This window comes from Canis lupus, chromosome 27 (genome assembly GCF_011100685.1).
Source record: "Canis lupus familiaris isolate Mischka breed German Shepherd chromosome 27, alternate assembly UU_Cfam_GSD_1.0, whole genome shotgun sequence".
NCBI classification, from domain to species: domain Eukaryota; kingdom Metazoa; phylum Chordata; class Mammalia; order Carnivora; family Canidae; genus Canis; species Canis lupus.
This window is the reverse complement of record NC_049248.1, coordinates 19477240-19496972: the sequence shown is the minus strand read 5'-3', so window position 1 is coordinate 19496972 and position 19733 is coordinate 19477240. Positions and strand designations below refer to the sequence as shown.

Genomic DNA, 19733 nt, shown 5'->3' with positions numbered 1-19733 from the left:
TAAAACAAATAATCCTAAAATTTGTCTGGAACCACAGAAGATCCTGTATAGCCAATGCAAGCTTGAAAAAGAACAAAACTGAAGTATCACAATCCCAGATTTCAAGATATACTACACAATTATAGTAATCAAAACAGCATGGTAGTGTCACAAAAACAGACACACAATGGAACAGTATAGAGATGCCAGAAATAAATCTATGCTTATATGGTCAAGTAATCTACCACAAAGGAGGCAAGAATGTACAATGGCGGAAAAGTCTCTTCAACAAATAGTGTTGGGAAAACTGGATAGCTGCATGAAAAAAACTAAAATGACCCCTTTCTTACACCATACATAAAAATGAACTCAAAATAGGCTGAAGGCCTCAATGTGAGACCTGAAACTATAGTACTCCTAGAAAAAAATGGACAATTTTTCTGACATTGGCCTTGGAAACATTTTTCTAGATATGTCTCCTCTAGAGAGGAAAACAAAAGCAAAATTAAATTGCTGGGGCTACACCAAAACAAAAGCTTTTGCACAGTGAGGGAAATCATCAACAAAGCAAAAAGACAAGCTACTGAATAGGAAAAGATATTTGCAAATGATATATCTCATAAGAGGTTTGAATCCAAAGTACATAAAAAACTTATACAATTCAACAGAAATAAATAAATAAACAAACAAATTTAAAAATGGGCAGAGGACTTAAATAGACATTTTCCTAAAGATGACACCTAGATGGCCAGCAGTCATATAAAAAGATGCTTGAGATACCTGGGTGGCTCAGTGGTTGAGCATCTGCCTTTGGCTCAGGTCGTGATCCTGGGGTCCTGGGATCGAGTCCCACATCGGGCTCCCCAAACAAATCCCGGGATTTGTTTGGAAATAAAACCATATGATTTCACTCATACATGGAATTTAAGAAGCAAAAGAAAACAAACAAAAGGAAGGGGGAAAAAAGAGACAAACTTAAAAAAAAAAAAAAAAAGGAATAAAAACAGATCCTTAACTATAGAGAACAAAGAGATGGTTACCAGAGAGGAGATGGGTGGGAGTATGAGTGAAAGAGGTGATGGGAATTAAGAGTACACTTATCTTTATGAGCACTGAGTCATACGTGGAATTGCTGAATCACTAGATTATACACCTGCAACTAACATAACACTGTATGTTAATTATACTTGAATAAAAAAAAATTCAAGGACATGAAAGTTATAACCACTGTCAGTCTCAAGCTCTGTTTGCCTGAACTGAAATTCTGCTAAGTTTTTATACACCTTGCCTTTGCCTGGAAGTCCTCCACACCCCTTACCTGTCAAACTCCTAAACAACTCTCAAGAGTCAACCTCAAGGTCACCTCCTTTCAAGGTATGCCCTGACTAGTGTATTTATATCTTTCTTATCGGCTCTATCATTCTCACAGCACGCTGCCAACACAGTACCAAGCACAAGCACACTTCATTGTTTGTACTCCATCCATTAGATAAGAACAGAGCATTTTCATTTTTTCTGGTCCTATCTCTAATGCCTAACACAGTGTCTGCCACTCAGACGAGACACAATGTTAAATGAATGATTTAATGAATTGATGAATGATGTGTATGATGTGTAGCTGGGGTTTTCTTTTCAGGTGTGCAAGAATCATACTTGATTATTCTCACATTGATAGCACTTAACACAAAATAGATACTCAAAGAATATTTTCTGAATGAACACTCACCAGAACACTGTATAGTTGTATGCCATAATGATAATGTAAAAGATAAGCCTAACAAAAATTACAAGTAAATTTAGGTGTGTAAGTGTTATACTTATGTGTAAACTTATGTGTGACTCCAAAACTTAAAGATCTAAAAGTAGAAACTGGAAAACATACTTTTATCCCATTTTTATCAATTTGTCCTTTTCTTTTACTCTGTCATGTGATTATTCCATGTTACTCTTCATGAGTTCCTGAATCTTATATTCTACTGGACACATTCCATTTGAAAAATTATAAAGCCTACCTGTGTCTATAATAGCACATGACTTAAAAGGGATATATAATGTTCTCATTATCAACATCTTTTGGTAATTGACAAAAAAAATTGCTTTCTACTAGACAAATTATTTCTTAAGTTTCCATAAATTGAAAATATTTAAAATGAAGAGTGTCTAATCTTATTTCCACTGATAAATTACTGCCTACTGCTCAGAGTCAGCTCCTCTTTTCTCTTTGCTGCTGGTAGAGGATTTAGTCCTTTCATATTATATAAGGCCAAAGTAATCTTTATTTCCTGTTTTCCAGATACCTTAAGCTTCGGCCAAGCTACTCATCTCACTGTTTTTAATTAGTTTGTATACAGTACCATCTTTATTTCAGGATGTTCACATCTTTATTTTCATCAATTTTGTTACTTTCCTGCTAATCTAACATTCAGTGGACGACATAAAGATAACATATGAAATAATGCTCATAATTCAATTTATATCTAAGACTAATTTTATTCTCAAATTCCTGCCTCAGAATGGTAAGATAATTTACTCCCAAACCACATTTAGAAAACTTAAAGACCAGTAATGCAAAAATTTAGGCAATTCTCTCAGTAACAGACATTCCAAGGAAACAAAAATATTAAAAGTTAAAATCTAAGTTTAATGAGGACAGCATAGTCTTAATTTGCTTTGCAAAATATAGAACATAAAAAGAGTCTCATTGAAAATATCTGAGAAATACTTTATGAATGATGATATAATTCATCCTCGTAAATTACTTGAGAAATGGGCTTTCCAAAGACAGATAATTTATCTTACCTCTGTAATCAGAGGTAACACAATAAATAATGTTAAATTACATTTATAGAAATGTGGAAGGAATATAACTCCATTTTGGAACTAGGTTAAAATACCATTTCTCATATACCAAACAAATCCGTCTAATGGTAAGCTCAAGCTGATCATCTTTTCAGTGGAATGGTTCATGAGGTAGTAATCTCTGAGAGATCCTGCTGTCTTTGGGAATGAAACACAGGAAAATAAAATACTTAATGACATATTCAGGACATTTTGACAAAAGGGACCATGGATAAGTTGGTTCTCTGTAGCCCAAGGAAAAATGAATAGTACATGTTCTGAGGGATCAGATGGGAAGGAAGGCCTGGGTCCTTCATGCCATGCATAGTGCTTGGACAGTAGCAGATAAAGGTAGTGGTGGTGGTGGCAGATGATGATGAGGCATTTCAAGCTATCATTTAAATGAGCATGTTTATTCCAGATACTCTTTTTGATTTAATGCTTTACAATGTACTGTATCCGCAGAACCCTACAAAGTAGATATTATCTCATTTTCCAGATGAGAAAATTATGACTTCCAGAAGTTAAATATGAAGATGACATACGTGTTTAATGGTGAAGCTGGGATCTTTATTACTTCAAAGATCATTCTCCTTAACCACCACACCAACCTGTTTTTCATTTCAATGAGTGTGGAATTCTGTAGGAATATACTCTAAAATTTGTAGTTCCATAAAATTCCAAGGAAATTTAATTACAACCTTTTGCTTTGACAGATGTGCAGCTTTAAGATGACAAGGTACAGTAAAATTTACCTCAGTGGGTAAATTAAAGGTTGTAGTACTTTGAGAGGTCTTCCAAAGTTCATATTTAGAGGTAATTTCTACTCCATCATAAATAAGCTAATCTCTTTAACAGACCTACTGCATATGTGGTAAAATGGGAAGGTCCAAGAACTGTACAGGTTTGGACTAGAACTTCTTCATGAACTGTACATAATAAATCTAATTTATATAAGGCAGGCTTGGCAGCAAAAAATGCAGTGGTGCATTTGTGTTGCTGGAAACCTTTTTTTGGTCAGAAAAGCAACTCTGAAATGTTTATTTCCTGCACATTTACAAGGCTGTTTGGAAAACCCAGTACTCAAAGATTGACCATGTAGTTAATTTAAATTTTTGAAACTCTAAATTTATAACCTCTGTCGCAAGGTAGGGCTTTGTTCCTAGTTAAAATTAAGGTTTCACAATCCATTCAATAAAAATGAGTTTATTGTAAAAGAGAATAATTAGCAAGGGTACAAAAACCTGATTTCTTTACCTTATCCGGCAAAGTATTTTGATGACTTCATAAATCATGTATCAAATATATCTTGGTGAAAGGCAAAATAGCATAGTCCAGTCAGAAGCAACATTCTATAGAGTCAGACATGGGTATGAACACAACCTTAGCCCTTTCTAGCTCTGGGACTTTTGGCAAGTCATATAAACTGTTTAAGTCTTTCTCTTCATTTGTAAATGTGTAATGTTATCCAGAACTCTCAAACATGAGCTTCCTAAGGGGCAAAATTTGTCCTCCTTGTTTCCATGGAATCGCCTCACCACTAGCACTAAACCCTCCCATGGGAAGTGCTCAGAAAACTTAGCTGAATAAGTAAATTAATTGTGGTCTTCCAGAATTATTTTACGGATTAAAATAAACTATGTGAATTAAATACCCTGCATAATATCTGGGAAAAAAAGGTACATATCCAATGAATGTTAGTTTCTTTTTCCTGTGGTTAACTCAAAATATGTTTTTAATATTTTATTTCAAATCATTTATCTTTTGTCACAGAAAGCAATGAGAAATTACTTACTAAATAGGAATATTCCCATCAATGTCAATGAAAAGAAAAGGCAGGTAGAATCTCCAATCCAGTATGTTAATCCAAGATAAACCAAAACCCAGGTTTGGAAAGTTTGATAAGGTCAGAGATGCAGGATGAACATTTTGACTGGTAATGACTAATTAGTACCAACCAGTACAATATGGGTGCAGGGGAGACATTATATATTGATGTTTCTGATTTTGTATTTCCCACATCTTACAAAGGCAACCTCTAAGTAAAGCATGAAATATATGTTTGAACTACAGAATTGGAGTTTAGCAGCCACAGAGGTGAATAATCTTGCCAGAAGCACCAAAAGCACTTGCATATCTTATATATGAATGACTTGTCTACTTAAATAATCATTCTTTCAACAGGTATTTATTACTCCCTGCTATGGTGACAGGGTATTATGCGTTTTTATGTTCTTCCATAAATTTTAGCATTAGAACCTTAAAAAATTCTAAGAATGTAATCAATGCAGGAATAGGGAAAAAATGGAGAAGGAAAGACATTATCAATCTTTAGATAAACATCGATTTGGTACTGGATAAAGATTACAAAGTTTCAAAACACTTCAATCTTTTACTTTTGGGTGGAGAGACTGGGCTTCTATTTGGGATGTTACTGAAGAGTTTTAAGGTAATATATATTATTTAATATTCTTTTTTTTAAGATTTTATTTATCTATTCATGGGAGGCATAGAGAGACAGAGGAGCAGAGACATAAACAGAGGGAGAAGCAGGCTCCCTGCAAAGAGCCTGATGAGGGACTTGATCCCAGGACCTGGGATCACTCCCTGAGCTGAAGGTAGACGCTCAATTGCTGAGCCACCCAGGCATCCCTACTGTTTAACATTCTAAGATAGTTTTGCAACAATTTAAAAATCATTCTAAAACTTTGGCTGTGAAGGGATTATTTTTCTTTTTTGGTTACATTTTATATATATGTTTTTAAAAATTTTAACATTAAAAATTAACCTAATAATATACTTAAGAAATAAGTTGAACACATCATAAATCTGGTTTCCATTACTTTCTGGATTCCTTGTTTTTAAGGAATTAAAACTTAAGGATACCTTGTTTTTCAATTCTTTTCTAATGCAACTTCTATTGAAATCCGTTATAGAATAAAAAAAATTTTGAGACCTTTCATGAGTAGGAACTCTAAAATTTAGTAAATATTATCATCACATATGATCAGTAATAAGATATTTTTTAAAGTTCAGAAACTTTTAGAACAATTCTCATTTCTTCAAAATACACTTTTCCTGACTAACTACAACTCCAGTTATTCTTCAAATCAAAGCAAGGCCACACTGGAGCTAAATCATGAAGCAGGTTAAATGACAAGTCTGAATGCTCGGATTTCACACAGTCCCGTCACTCATTCACTGATTCAACATTTCTCGAACAACTTGAGTGGCAGTCACCATGGGAGATTCAAACAAGACATAGTTCCTGAAAATGAAAAGTTATAGTCTGGTGGGAAATTGTGCATAATATTCCAAGTTCTATGACAAATGCCTATGGATGAAAATGTGTTATGGGAGCACAGTTAATGCTTAAATAAGTGTTGGTACTCGATGTGTCAACTGTACTGAAGGATTTAAGAAGGCAATAAAGGGGGAAAAACTTTTATTACAGAGAAAATATACTTATAAAAGTATGGAAGAGTGAAATAACACAATTCCATCCAAAGCATAAGAAATCTGATCTATTGTGGAAAGAGAGTGAAGATGTTAGTAGAAAGCTAGGAGTTAGAAAATAACAGGCCATATGGCCTTTTCCTAAGAGTTAATCAGAGGGACACAATCAAGTTTAGGTTTTGGAATAATAATTTTGTTATGAGTGTAGAAATAGATCCAGCGGGCATTACGGGCCATTTGTGCAGCCGTTCATGTTGTACACTGCACAACTCAGAATGGGGGAAATGCCCATGTAGATTACACCATGAATGATTCTTCTTAGAACTGTGCAAATTATTAACCTGGTGCCTTAAGCTGGGGGAAGAGAAACCAGTATCAGTCATCAGTGTTTTTTCTGTCTTTCAATTCCAATATTCAGTACCTTCATTTCTTTGCCCTTATACCTGCCCTCATCAAACATCCTCACTGTTTCATTCATACTAATGAATAAATGACTGGTATCACCACAAAATGTAAACTGTCACAATTTACAGATCAACAAGCAGGGAATAATAAGAAATGCAGCTCTAACTTTAGAATTTCAGATAGGAGCGAGACAAAGGTTAGCTTTGGCACTTAAAGCCATTCGTCATCCTCTGCATCTCCTTTAAGTCAATGGTAGAATATACAGGCACTCTTCACATCACTGGGGAAAGTTCTTAAAAGGAAGGTTCCCTAGCTCCATCTAAAACCTCATCAATCAGAGTCTCTGATAGACTCCCTAGGTGATACTGAATGGATATTGCTAATTCGTGGAAATAACTGCCTTTAAAACTGCTTCCCAAAGGGAACTGACCATTGTACTCCGTACAGAATACAGTTCAGATATGAATTTGAACTTACAGTTTGCCTAGATTTGGAAATTTCCATCAAATAAAGAGCATAAAACAGAACTTTTCTCGGAGGCACACTAACTTAGGAGGTTTGAGATTTCAGTATCTTGGACTGTTCATTACTGTTCAGAAACAATCAGGACACACATTCTTAAGAAGTTAGCTCATGTATTCTAACAGAAATCACTCTACATAAAAATCATTTAAACAACTTCATATTCAGGGGACACTATTACCTTAATTTATTTCTGAGTCAATTTGAAAAGCCAGAAATGTCCTCCTCATATTCAGTCAAAATCTGACTGCACTTGTGTTCTATCCATTTGTCCAAAGAGTATCTTATACAAAGAGAAAAATCACAAAGAGAAAAAACAAAACAAAACAAACAAACAAAAAGAAAAAAGAAAAAAAAAACCCTCACTCCCCTTCAATATCCTTCTGATGAGTCAGGAAAGCACATTTTGCCCCCACATTGTCTAAACATGATGATCTTCTGTATGAGTGGGTCAGAGTCTCAATATACTTCCTGAAATCTGGCATTCAAAATTGAATACAACACGCATCTGGCTAGTGCAGATTTTATTAGATTAATGCTGCTCTGCATATCATTGCTAACCATTGCTAATGAAGCCCAAGGTAGTACTTCCTGTTAGAAAAGTTATGGTTTGGGCTTCAAGTTAACCAAGATCTTTGTCTTATTTTCTATTTCTTCATTTATTTATAAAAATATGCAGGTACTTTCCATATTAGAATTTTATCAAAAATCTAAGTGTAAAACTTTATATCCTCCTCTTCAATCTAATCTTATTAGGTTAGTATTTTATTTTATTTACTTGGGGGGGGGGTGTAGAGGCAGAATGAGAGAGAGAAACTTAAGCAGGGTCCAAGTCCAGCACAGAGCTCAATGTAGGGCTCCATCTCACAACCTTGAGATCATGACTTGAACAGAAATGAGGTTGGATGCTTAACCAACTGAGCCACCCAGGTACCCCTATTAGTTTAGTATTTTAACTGGAGTTTAATGAAAATATACTCTGTCATTCACATATTAGCTACATATCCTCTTTGTAACACCAAATATAAGTATGCATTTTTTGCCTGCATTAACATTGATAAAAATGTTAAATAGGGTGGTGTCTTAATGGCTTTTAATTCTTATTTTATTCTTTGATTCTGTTCTGTAAGAACTATTCACTGTTATACAAATACGACAGCCTTTGTAATGTTTTGAAGAAAGAGATGAATATACTATTTGTAACTCTAACTCCAACAAAAATGAATACACTTTTAAGATAAAAATAAATAAAACATCTTTTAAGCCATTAAAATAGTAAATATTTATATACAATGTATAGAAAGTTAACACTTTTAGAAGACATTACAGGGATAGATAAGAACACCCATTTCCAATTTTATGGTTTCTTTACATAAAGTTGATTTTAAGAAATTGATCTGATGACCCATATAGGAATGATCTTCTCAAATATGATTTAAAAATTTTTAAGTCTAGTTAGCATAACTAATCTATTTGGAAAAGAATACTTAATAAAATTTCTTATATTCTCTTAATATCTTCAAATATATTATTTTATTTTTAATACAGGGCATGCTTATGAGTATGCTCATGCATTTATGTTAACCTGTTTCTGGATACATCTTTATTAATATGTTGGTCATACACCACCAGCTTGTTTCAAATGGTGTTAAAGTAGATATTGCTTATTTATTTATTCTGTTTACATACAAAAAAAGTAGATATTGCTTATTTATTTACTTATGTACTCGTTTACATACAAAAAAAAAAACCCTGCATCTTTCTTATCTTCTTGAAAAACACATCTTTTCCATTTCCCTTTCATATTCTCTAATTCTTTTCCATATTCTCCAAACTTATTTTTTCCATATTCTGTAAATTCCCACACGGTCAAATACACTAAAATACATATAATGAAATACATATATATTAATGGGAAAAATGTGCACATTATGAAAAAAAAGTTTACTGAGAATATTTCTAAGCAACCATCTATCATTTAATAAAAATTTTCAATTAGATATAACATAATGTTAATATTTATTAATTTTAAATGGTGAGCACTGGGTTTTTGTTCATTGTTCACTATGATTTGTAGCATGTTTGAAATATAATAGAAAAAAAGAGAAAGTCTTCAACTCTTTGGTATTCAATGTAACATAGCATTTCCTATGTGCTATGTACAAAATATGCATAATATACTGTTCATTCTGGGAAAATTGTTTACTACAATTTTCATCTACAGTGCATCTACCAACTAAACTTTTCATGACTACCAGGACATAAAATGATGAAAACAATTTCTTTTAAACATCTGGAAGTCAGAAATTGCTTATATTCTTATTTTGCTCTATTAGTATTTGGTATAAATTCACTTCAGATAAAAATAGTTAATGTTTTAAAGTAGTTAATAATGTCCATAAAACACTTATAAGAAAGCTTAACAATAAGTGTGAGTTATCATTTTTAATAAAAATAAATCTAAATGCTTTTCCTTTTTACTATAAGAATTTATGAAGAGGAAATAACATCCATAATAAGATGAAATGTTTCCCTTTTGAGTAAGCACAGAAACTATTTGAATTCTAATGAAATACATATAATGTAATCTTAGTGATGCATTTAAACCTATAATGTTATTTATTTAAAGAAGATAGTAATATTATTTTTCATCTTGCACTGATTCAGTAACAGTGTGCACTGCAATAATGATAATTTTTAAAAAAAACAAATGCTTTTTAAGGAAATTTTAGTTCAGTATGATTATTTATCATGTGAAGTTAAAATAATGCACTTTCCTCTCCTGTCTTTTTCCATAAACAAAAGCTACAGTGCCAAGACCAAAACATAAGAAACAGTAAAATTATATATTTTTCTTCTTTTTGAACAGAAATAGAAATGCCAAGTTCAGTTTGTTCCATTGGTTTTAAGCCAAATAAATGGCAAAAAAAAAAATAATAAAAAGCCTGGTCATATCATGTGTCACAAGTTTCTATTAAAGTCCTTATGTAAATTTCAGATCACTGTGCTGCATGAGACATGATCACTCCTGTGCTTAAAAAGTCCATCTCAAAGCAAAGGGAGAGGGGGAAGGGAAGGAGATGCCACACTAGCCTTAATGAGAGGAACCCATGTTCCTACATAGGAAAGTACATATTTAAATTGTATCTTCTCCTTAATTAGTATCAACAAGATAAATTTCCCTCAAACCAGAATGGCAGTGTACAATTCAACTAATAAAATATTGCCCTACAATACGGTATCAAAGATAACAAAATGAGAGGACCTCAACTTACATGTAATGTTTTGAAATAGAGAAACTGGAAGGCAGAGGAACAGCATAAATAAAACAAAAGGATTTGGGGCCTTATGATTTATGCTTTAGAAAGCATTTCAATAAATCCTAGGAAGTTGCTATATTTTATTATGAATTAATAGAAATGTCTTCAAAACATACTGGTTTAAGAAAATGTACTTGAATAAATTAAACTCTAAGTTCATAAATTCTAATGTGTTTATTGCTTTTAGAAATTTTCATTAAAAATCTGTTTGGAGTATTGAGCTGCCATAATCAGTATTAAATAAAATTGACTGCGGGATGACTCTACAGTATTCACCAAAACTTAAAGCCATGCTGTATTTGTACATCAAAAAGAAAACAAAATTGTTCTAGGATTAGAGTTCACAAGTTGACTTGATGTGCTAGAATATTTTTTAAAAACCATACAAAGACCTAAAAACACAACAAATATGTATAACACTGCCACATTCTTAAAGTACCAGAGAACTGTCCACAAGTTATTGCAGTGAGTCACTACAATCTTGACTAGTGATAACGAATAGTAAAACTGGGTTTAAGATATGCCAACCCAACACCCAATCCCTGCCCCAAATCATGATGACCAGGATCAAAAGGCTTTTGTGCATGTTTTTACGCATGTTAATCTTCTCAACATGGCTGCAATGGTCATGTCCTTATCGCAAGTCATGAAGTGGTCTTTATTCTATTTACTAATCCTTCTTCCCTTGGGTCTCTTTTGCATCATTTTTGATAGACAACTCCTTTCCACTACTTTGCTTTCAATCCTTGGAGAACTAGAGCTTTTATATCCATTTATATTTCTTTATCTTCCTGATCACATTGGTTTAAACTTTTGAGATTTCTATTCTTTTTGTCTCACCCACAGTTTCTGAGAGTTTTTTTCTCCTAAACTTTTTTTCTAATTGCTCATTTAAGTATATATCACTGATGCTGGGTAAACAACTTTCTGTACACCTGAGGTTAAAATGATTTGAAAAGAAAAGAAGCATGGTTACAGAATTCTAATATGAAAATCATTGTAGAGATCTGTCACCCAGAAGTATTTAATCAGCCAGCCATAAAATTCAGCAAGCAAACTATTTTGATTCAATTTGATAACCTGCAGATTCCTAGTATGAATAAGCTGTGACTTGTATTACTAAGAGTTCTCCAAAAACAGGTCTTTTCATAAGGCATCGCCACAGAAACAAAACAAAAACAAAATAAATAAACAAGCAAAATAAAACAAAAAACCCTGTGATCTTGAAAATCAAACATGACAACAAGCTTCATTTTTGTAAATTTTCAGATAATTTTGGTTCACTAATACCTCTAATGCTGTGCCAGGATTTTGCGTTGTCATTATTAGCACCAGTTGCTTGGATTTACTTAATTTTATACAATGGCTGCATTCTACAATAAACGGGACAGTCATTTAAACTGAGAACAGAACTGTCAAGTAACCTTCATTCTCCAGTGTAAAATTTTATTTAAAAAAAAATCAGTAGCTTTGATGACAATATAAAATCCGAAGAATGCTCTTAAATACTTTTAGTTTATCCCCTATAGTGTAAGTAAAGACAAATTCCTACACCATGAATAAGATTACTACATATTAGAAATATATATTTTTACATATAACCTAGACATGCATTGCTAAGAAATTAAATAAAAATATTCACTCTCTCCAAATTTCTATAAACTACCCCTGCATCTTGGTGCCTTCTAGCTTTCATAGGACCTTCTACACTTCACCTCACCTTCACCTACTACTCTCACTGATGGCCTGTTCAAGTCAATGTAGCTTAGTCTTAGATTTTTGTCTTCTATGAACATCTAATGATGTTCAATTCCATTTTTTTACCAGTTTTATCTATAAGTAGAGTAAAAATTTTAAAAGCCCCCAAAACCTTCTTTTTAGAGTGTGTTTCATAATTAATGAAGCCAGAGATGGCATAAAATCATCCAACATGGAATAAAAATGACTTCCTTTTGTCAGGTGTTGTGATTCAAAGACAAGATGAATAGTTCTCCAGACAGCATATCTTTCTTCTGTTATTCTAGCAAGTGGAGGGCATTACTATTGTTTATATTTTCTTTGAAGTACACTTTTGTACACTTAGTAACTGTGACTATTGCTTAAGCTATGTACATCTCCTACAGAAAAACACCTGCCATCTATAGCTGCTTATTTCAGCTCTTTATTGTGTTTCATGTAATGTACCAGAAGCTTCTGTGTGGCAAAAACAAGCACTAGGCAGTACATGTGCCACAGGAATACTGTCCACAGTCCCCACATAAGAGGGTCATTCAATGAGTATCAAACAACAGGTCTACTCATCTATAAACATGGAGGGGGGAGAGCATAAATGCCAGGGGCAATTTTCCCTTCTATTTCTGTGGACTTAATTCCTGCTCATCAATACCTTTTTAGAGAGATCAGGGACTTTAATAAAGAGTGATTTACTCAAGGTCATCCGTTGATTCACCAGAAACATATGTTCTGTGTAACTGCATGGACAGAGCCACATTCTGTCTGAGTCTGTTCCTTGGAATCTCTTGAATGCTGAAGCATGCCAAGAGTATTTTCTCCTTCTAGTTTCTAGAAATGATTCTACTGCAACTACCACACAATAGATACACTCTTTAAAATTGCTTAGTAGACTTAAAGATACAACCTGAAAGCTTATACACACACCTAAGAAGTATTTTCCCATTGTCCTATATGAAGTAAATACTTATTTATTATCTTCTATTATCATGCTATATTCTCATTGGTTCTCAACCAGAAGCAATTTTGCCTCTCAGGGGACACTTGACCATGTCTGAACAAATTCTTCATTATCATATGAACTGTGGATGGGTTAGTGTGCTACTGGCCTCTACTAGGGAAAGACCAGAGATGCTGGAGAAGTAATAAACCACTGGGTTCAGCATCAAAGAGAAACAACATTTTTCCTTTCTCTGAACTAAGGTAAAAAGAAATGGCTATGAATTCTCTTTGGATACTGTGGACATTTTCAAAAATATCCCTACCAGAGCAAATCTTTAAGACTCTTCCTTCTAAAGTTTGTTGATGCTAATTAAAGACATAACAGTAGAATAATACTAGATAAAAGCAATTTCACAGAATGTTGGGGAGGGATTGCCCAAAAGTTTAGATCTTCTTAGTTTGTAAAATTGAAACACTTGGAGGAGGATTTCATCAACAAGATGGGTATGAAATACGTATCTTGGTTTTGTTTTTTAAATGCACCAAGTTCTGATTTAACAAAGACAAGTATAAGGTAGTGTACATCTCATGTAAATGATCTCCATAGCCTCAAGATAAGAGGCTATTCAATAAGTATTAAACAGGTCCTTTCCTGCTGCTATTGTAGGAGATGACAAGGCCACTCCTAAAATGTGGAGGGTTTAGGCAAATATTTGGTATTTTTATCCATATGAACAAAATTCAAACAAATGTACCACATGACAACCAAAATAATAAAAAAAAAATTCCCTTGGACAGTTGCCAGAAAAATGATGATAGTTGTTAGATTAATATACGGAAAAGTAAAAAAGAAGAAGGAAGTGCAATTAAAAAACACTGCATTTGCAGAAAAAGTAAAACTGGCAGTCAGCTTCACCTGGGACATGACATTCCCTGGTAACACATCGGCAGTTTGGGCAGGGTAATAATGGACTCCCAATCTGCTCACATGAATACTGTTATAAAATCCTGAAAAATCTGGAGGGTTGTCTTAAATATACTAAATGTAATTAACTTTAATAAATTTATATGGCATTCTTGCAGATAAGTCTGGGCCAGCAATTAAATTACTCTTTATGCTCTTATCAAAAAGAAATTATTTAATCCAGCAAAGAATTGATTTGTCACTGAATTAGATCCCTAGGAGGCAAATGCTTAGGTTTATCAACTTTAGTAGTTGTTATAAACAGATCATTCTCTTGAACACCCAAGTGGACAGGATACTGAAATAAAATAACTTGCCATCAAAATTCATCCTTAAGGCTTAAAATAGTGATGCAGAAACTAATTTATCTAGGTACACACTTCTTATTCTTAGAAGTCTTATCATTTGAAGCCTTCATAGATGCTTAAAGCTAAGCCACTAAATAGGACACAGAAAATTTACATACTTTTAGCATTTATTTTTAAATTTATATTGAATTTATTTAAACTAAAACAATAAAACAGATAAAAAACCAAAAAACAGTTCACCTATTTCTCCTACCTCCTACTCCCTACCTCTTGGAACCACTGTGTTCTCTGTATCTACAAGCTTTTTTTTTTTTTTCTTTTTAAGATTCCATGTAGAAGAGAGATCATATGGTACTGTCTTTCTCTGGCTTATTCCACTTAGATAATGAATGCCCTATAGGTCCACACATGATTTCATTCTTTCTAGCTGAATAATATTCCACTCTAAGTATGTGTGTATATAATACATATAACAATTTCTTTATCCATTCGTCTATCAGTGAACCCTTAGTTTATTTCCATATATTAGCTATAGTGAATAATGCTACAATGAAGATGGGAGTGCATATATCTTTTCAAATTGGTGTCTCAATTTCTTCAGAAAAAATAAGGAGACTTATTGAATAATATGGCAGTTTTATCTTTAATTTTTTGAGAAACCTTCCTACTGTTTCCCACAGTGATGCACCAATTTACTCTTAACAACAATGGATAAGAGTTCTCTTTACTCCACACTCTTACCAACACTTGTAATTTCTTGTCTTTTGGATACAGGTGTGAGGTGATAACCCATGTGTATTTCCCTGATGATTACTGATATTGAGCATCTTTTCACATACCTGCTAGCCAGCTGTATGTCTTCTTTGGAAGTATGTCTAGTCAGATCCTCTATGTCTTTTTTAATCAATTATGTTTTTGCTATTGAGTTGTATGAATTCTGTATATGCTTTGGATATTAGCCCTTTGTCAGACCTATGATTTGCTATTATTTTCTCTTATTCATTAGGCTGCCTTTTCAGTTTGTTGGTGCTAAGAAGCTTTCCAGTTTGATGTTTATTTTTGCTTTTATTTCTTCTCTTTGCTTTGGTTGTCAGATTTTTAGAAACTTACTGCCAATACCTATGTTGAGGTGTTTACTGCCTATGTTTTCTCCTAGGAATTCTATAGTTTCAGGTGTTATATTCGAATCTTTAATCCATTTAAAGTTATTTTTGGTGTAAGACAGTAACTCAGTTTCATTCATTTGAATGTGGCTGTTCAATTTTCCTAACACCATTTATTGAAGAGAGGCTGTCTGTCCCTTCCCCACTATATACTCTTGGCTCTTGTGTCATAAATTATTGACCATTATGTGTAGGTTTATTTCTGGCCTCTCCATTCTGTTTCATTGATCCATGTGTCTATTTTTATGCCAAAACCACACTGTTTCAATTATTGTAGCTTTGTAATACAGTTTGAAATCAAGAAAAATGATGCCTCCAACTTTGTTCTTTCTCAAGACTGCTTTGGCTATTGGTGTGTGTGTGTGATTCCATGAAATTGTTAGTATTAGTCTATTTCTATGAAAAATGCCATGGGAATTTTGATATGGATTATACTGACTATGTATATTGGTTTGGGCAGTATGAATATTTTAACAATATTAATTCTTTGAATCCATGAGCACAGAGTATCCTTCCATTTATTTGTGTCTTCAAGTTCTTTCATTAATGCCTTGTAGTTTTTAATAGACAGATCTTTGCTTCCTTCATTAAATTGATTCTTATGTATTCTATTATTTTTGGTACAATTGTAAATGGGGGTTTCTTAACTTCTCTTTCTGATAATTCATGATTAGTGTAAAGAAACATACCAGATTTTTGTATGTTGAAATTATATCCTGCAACTTTACTGAATCCATTTATTAGTGCTAATAGTTTTTTAATGGAGTCTCTAGGGTTATCTATATATAACTTCAAGACATCTGTTAATAGTGATTTAGTTCTTGTATTTTTTTCTTTTCTCTTGTTTAATTGCTCTAAGACTTCCAATACTATGTAGAATAAAAGTGTTGAACATGAACATCTATTCCTGATTCTAGAGGAAATGTTGTCCGCTTTTCATTGTTGAATATATTAGCTATGGGCCTGTTGTGTATGGCCTTTATTATGTTGAGATACATTCCTTCTTTATACACTTTATTGGGAGATTTTATCATAAATGAATGCTGAATTGTGTCACTTTATCTACATCTACTGAGATGATTATGATTTTCATCCTTCATTTAGTTAATGTGGTCTATTAAATTAACTAATTTGTGAATGTTGGACCATTCTTGAATCCCTGGAATAAATCCCACTTAATCACAGCGTATGATCCTTTTAATGTATTGTTGATTTTGATTTGCTAATATTGTGTTGAGGATTTTTACATCTATGTTCATTAGATATATTGTCCTTTAGTTTTCTTTTTGTATGTCATCCTTGTCTGGATTTGGTATCAGGGTATGCTGGCCTCATAAGATGTGTTTGGAAGAGTTTCCCCTCTTCTATTTTTCAAAAGAGTTTGAGAAGGACTGTTGTTAATTCTTCTTTGAATATTTGGTAGAATTAATCAGTGAAACTGTCTGGTCTCAGATTTTTGTTTGTTGAAACTTTTCTGATTACTTATTCAATCTCTCTGCTGGTAATTGGTCTCTTCAGATTTTTGATTTCACTATGATTAATCCTCGATAGGCTGTATGTTTACAGGAATTTAACCATTCCTTTAGGGTTGTCCAATATATTGGCATATAATTGTTCATAGTAAGTAGTCTCTTCTGATCCTTTGTATTTCTGTGGTATCGATTGTAGTATCTCCTCTTTCATCTCTGATTTTACTTATTTGAGTCCTCTCTCTTTTTTTGGTGAATCTAACTAAGGGTTGTTTTATCAATTTTATCTTTTCAAAGAACCAGCTTTTAATTTTCTTCTTAGTCTCTATTTCATATATTTCTTCTGTAATCTTTGTCATTTCCCTCCTTCTACTAATCTTCAGGCTTCATTTCTTCTTTTTTTAGTTCCTTGAAGTATAAAGTTAGACTGTTTGAGACTTTTTCTTTTTACCTGAGGTAGACTCTATCTTTATGAACTTTCCTCTTAAAACGACTTTTGTGGCATTCCATAAATTTTGGTATGTTACATATCCATGTTTGCTTCATTTTTAGGTATGCCAATAGCTTAGTATAAGCTGATAATTTATTTTTCCTATCAGAATATTCAGCTATCTTCTGATATGGTACATATAGTATTTCACTTATTTAGGAACCAGAATTTCACTGTCTACAAAACTAGATAAATCACACAAAAAGTTGTTTCTTCAATAAATGGTCTTAAGTCTATTTGATAAAGCCTGGCTTGTAGTCTGTAAATCTTCAGTAATACACTAAAAACTAAAGAACCTGATGGTCTCTAAGTATTGGCAAATAAGAGCCTGCTGGTTCCTAGTACATGAAAATCTCAGCAAGTTCACAAATTCACAAACCAAATTAATCTTTTCCCACAAGGCTCTTTGGAATCCACTCCTATCATTTTTAACCTTTTCAAAGGAGAGTGATTTTCTATTGCCCTTCTTCACTTCCCACTGGAAAACTTTTCTTCAAGAATTTAAAGAAAAATAAAAAACTAATTGCCTTCTGAGAATTTCATCCCTGACTTCATTTGGTATTACTGGGAATGCTGCCAGATAAAAGAGTTCTGCATGTTGTTGGAAGTCCATCATTTAGCATATTCCCTAATTTGGATGATCTACTATTTGAAAATATATACTTAAAAAACAACAAAGAGGAGGGGGAAGCAGAAGGGGAATGAGGAAATGAAGAAGAAGAAGAAGTAGAAGAAACAGCCAGAAAGCTGAGCTGACAAGTTATGTTAGAATTATTGCAATTAGAGTAAATAAATAAATTTGAATTAAATTATTGTGAGTCTGAAAAGTCATAAGGGGTGAAATTTACTTATAGCAAGATATGCATTTTTCCATATGATAAATGCTGAAAAGGTACACCTTATTATCTGTGCTAGTATACACATGATTAATTTTGGAGGATCACATCAAATTTGAGAAAATCTCTTACATGCACATGGAGGGAAATCTCTTACAAAAATCTCTTACAAAATCTCTTACAAGCACATGGAGGGAAGACCAGGAGCTTAACTCTATTTTATAATGATTAATGCTCTCAATACTAGTTGATTATTTTTTATCCTCTAGCTAAAGCTGACTTTAGGTAAAACTGTATGCTTCCTGAAGACCAAAGTTTTCAGTTCATTTTTGACCCCTTGAAGGCTAACAAAAGTGCCTGACATGTATTGGCGTTTTTTTGAATCAACATGAAATAAGTTAAAATTGGTCTTGTAGGCTAACCACTCACAGAAAGTGACAGACCTCTGCCTTTATTAGGTATTTCTTGATGTTTGTATATCAAGTGAGTCCCTAATTTTAGATATCCAAAACAAATTTACGCCTTTTTTTTCCTACAACTCAAGATCTTCTACTATCAATCACCGACTTTTTGTACCTTTTCTCTATCAAGAAAACTGAAATCATTAGGCTCACAGTAGTTCTTTTATTTTGTACTATCTGTCCCCATATCTTATCCCTTATTCCAGTATAGATGTCTCTACTTTTCCTTCCAAAGCTTCTTTATTTGTGCTTTTTGGTGAATCTATCCAGTAATTTATTTGAGAACATGGTCAGTTTTCCTGACTAGAGTGGATGGTAAAATTTGGGGCGGGGATTGGTGCCATGTGAAAAAAAAAACAGATAAACAGGTACCAAAAGGGCCACTTTGGAAGAAAGTACATTCCCTTCCCTGAATTTCATTCCTTAAGTAGGCCAGTGTCAAAAATTTTGGGGATTTCTTCTCTATACTGATTCTTTTTCCTTTGTCATTAATAATTATTAAGACACACATCTCACTTCAGCATAAAGAGATATTTCATTCACTTCTGCTGCCATGTTTCTTCTAAAACAAAACTCCTCCAAAAGAACATTCTATCTTATAATACTCACTTAATTTCTGTATTCTGCTTTCCATCACTTCTTGATCAAAATGGCATTCTCAAAGTTCACTAACGTCCTGCTATCACTATATTGAAACGCATTTCCCAAGTTTTTTGTTTCCTTGAACCTTTCTCTTCCTAGTCTAACTTGATAGTACCCTACTTTTGATTCTGTATCATTTCTCTTTCAACTGGTCTCCTAGTGAGAGCATCCACATGCTCCTTCCAGCCCTTCCAATGAGCCTTCCCC

At 33.2% G+C, this 19733-nt stretch overlaps 1 protein-coding gene across 2 annotated transcripts in view; it reads right to left on the bottom strand.

Moving 5' to 3' along the window:
* PDE3A (phosphodiesterase 3A) overlaps positions 1-19733 on the bottom strand; it is a 316383-nt gene that overhangs the window by 101776 nt on the left and 194874 nt on the right. The window lies entirely within an intron of this gene.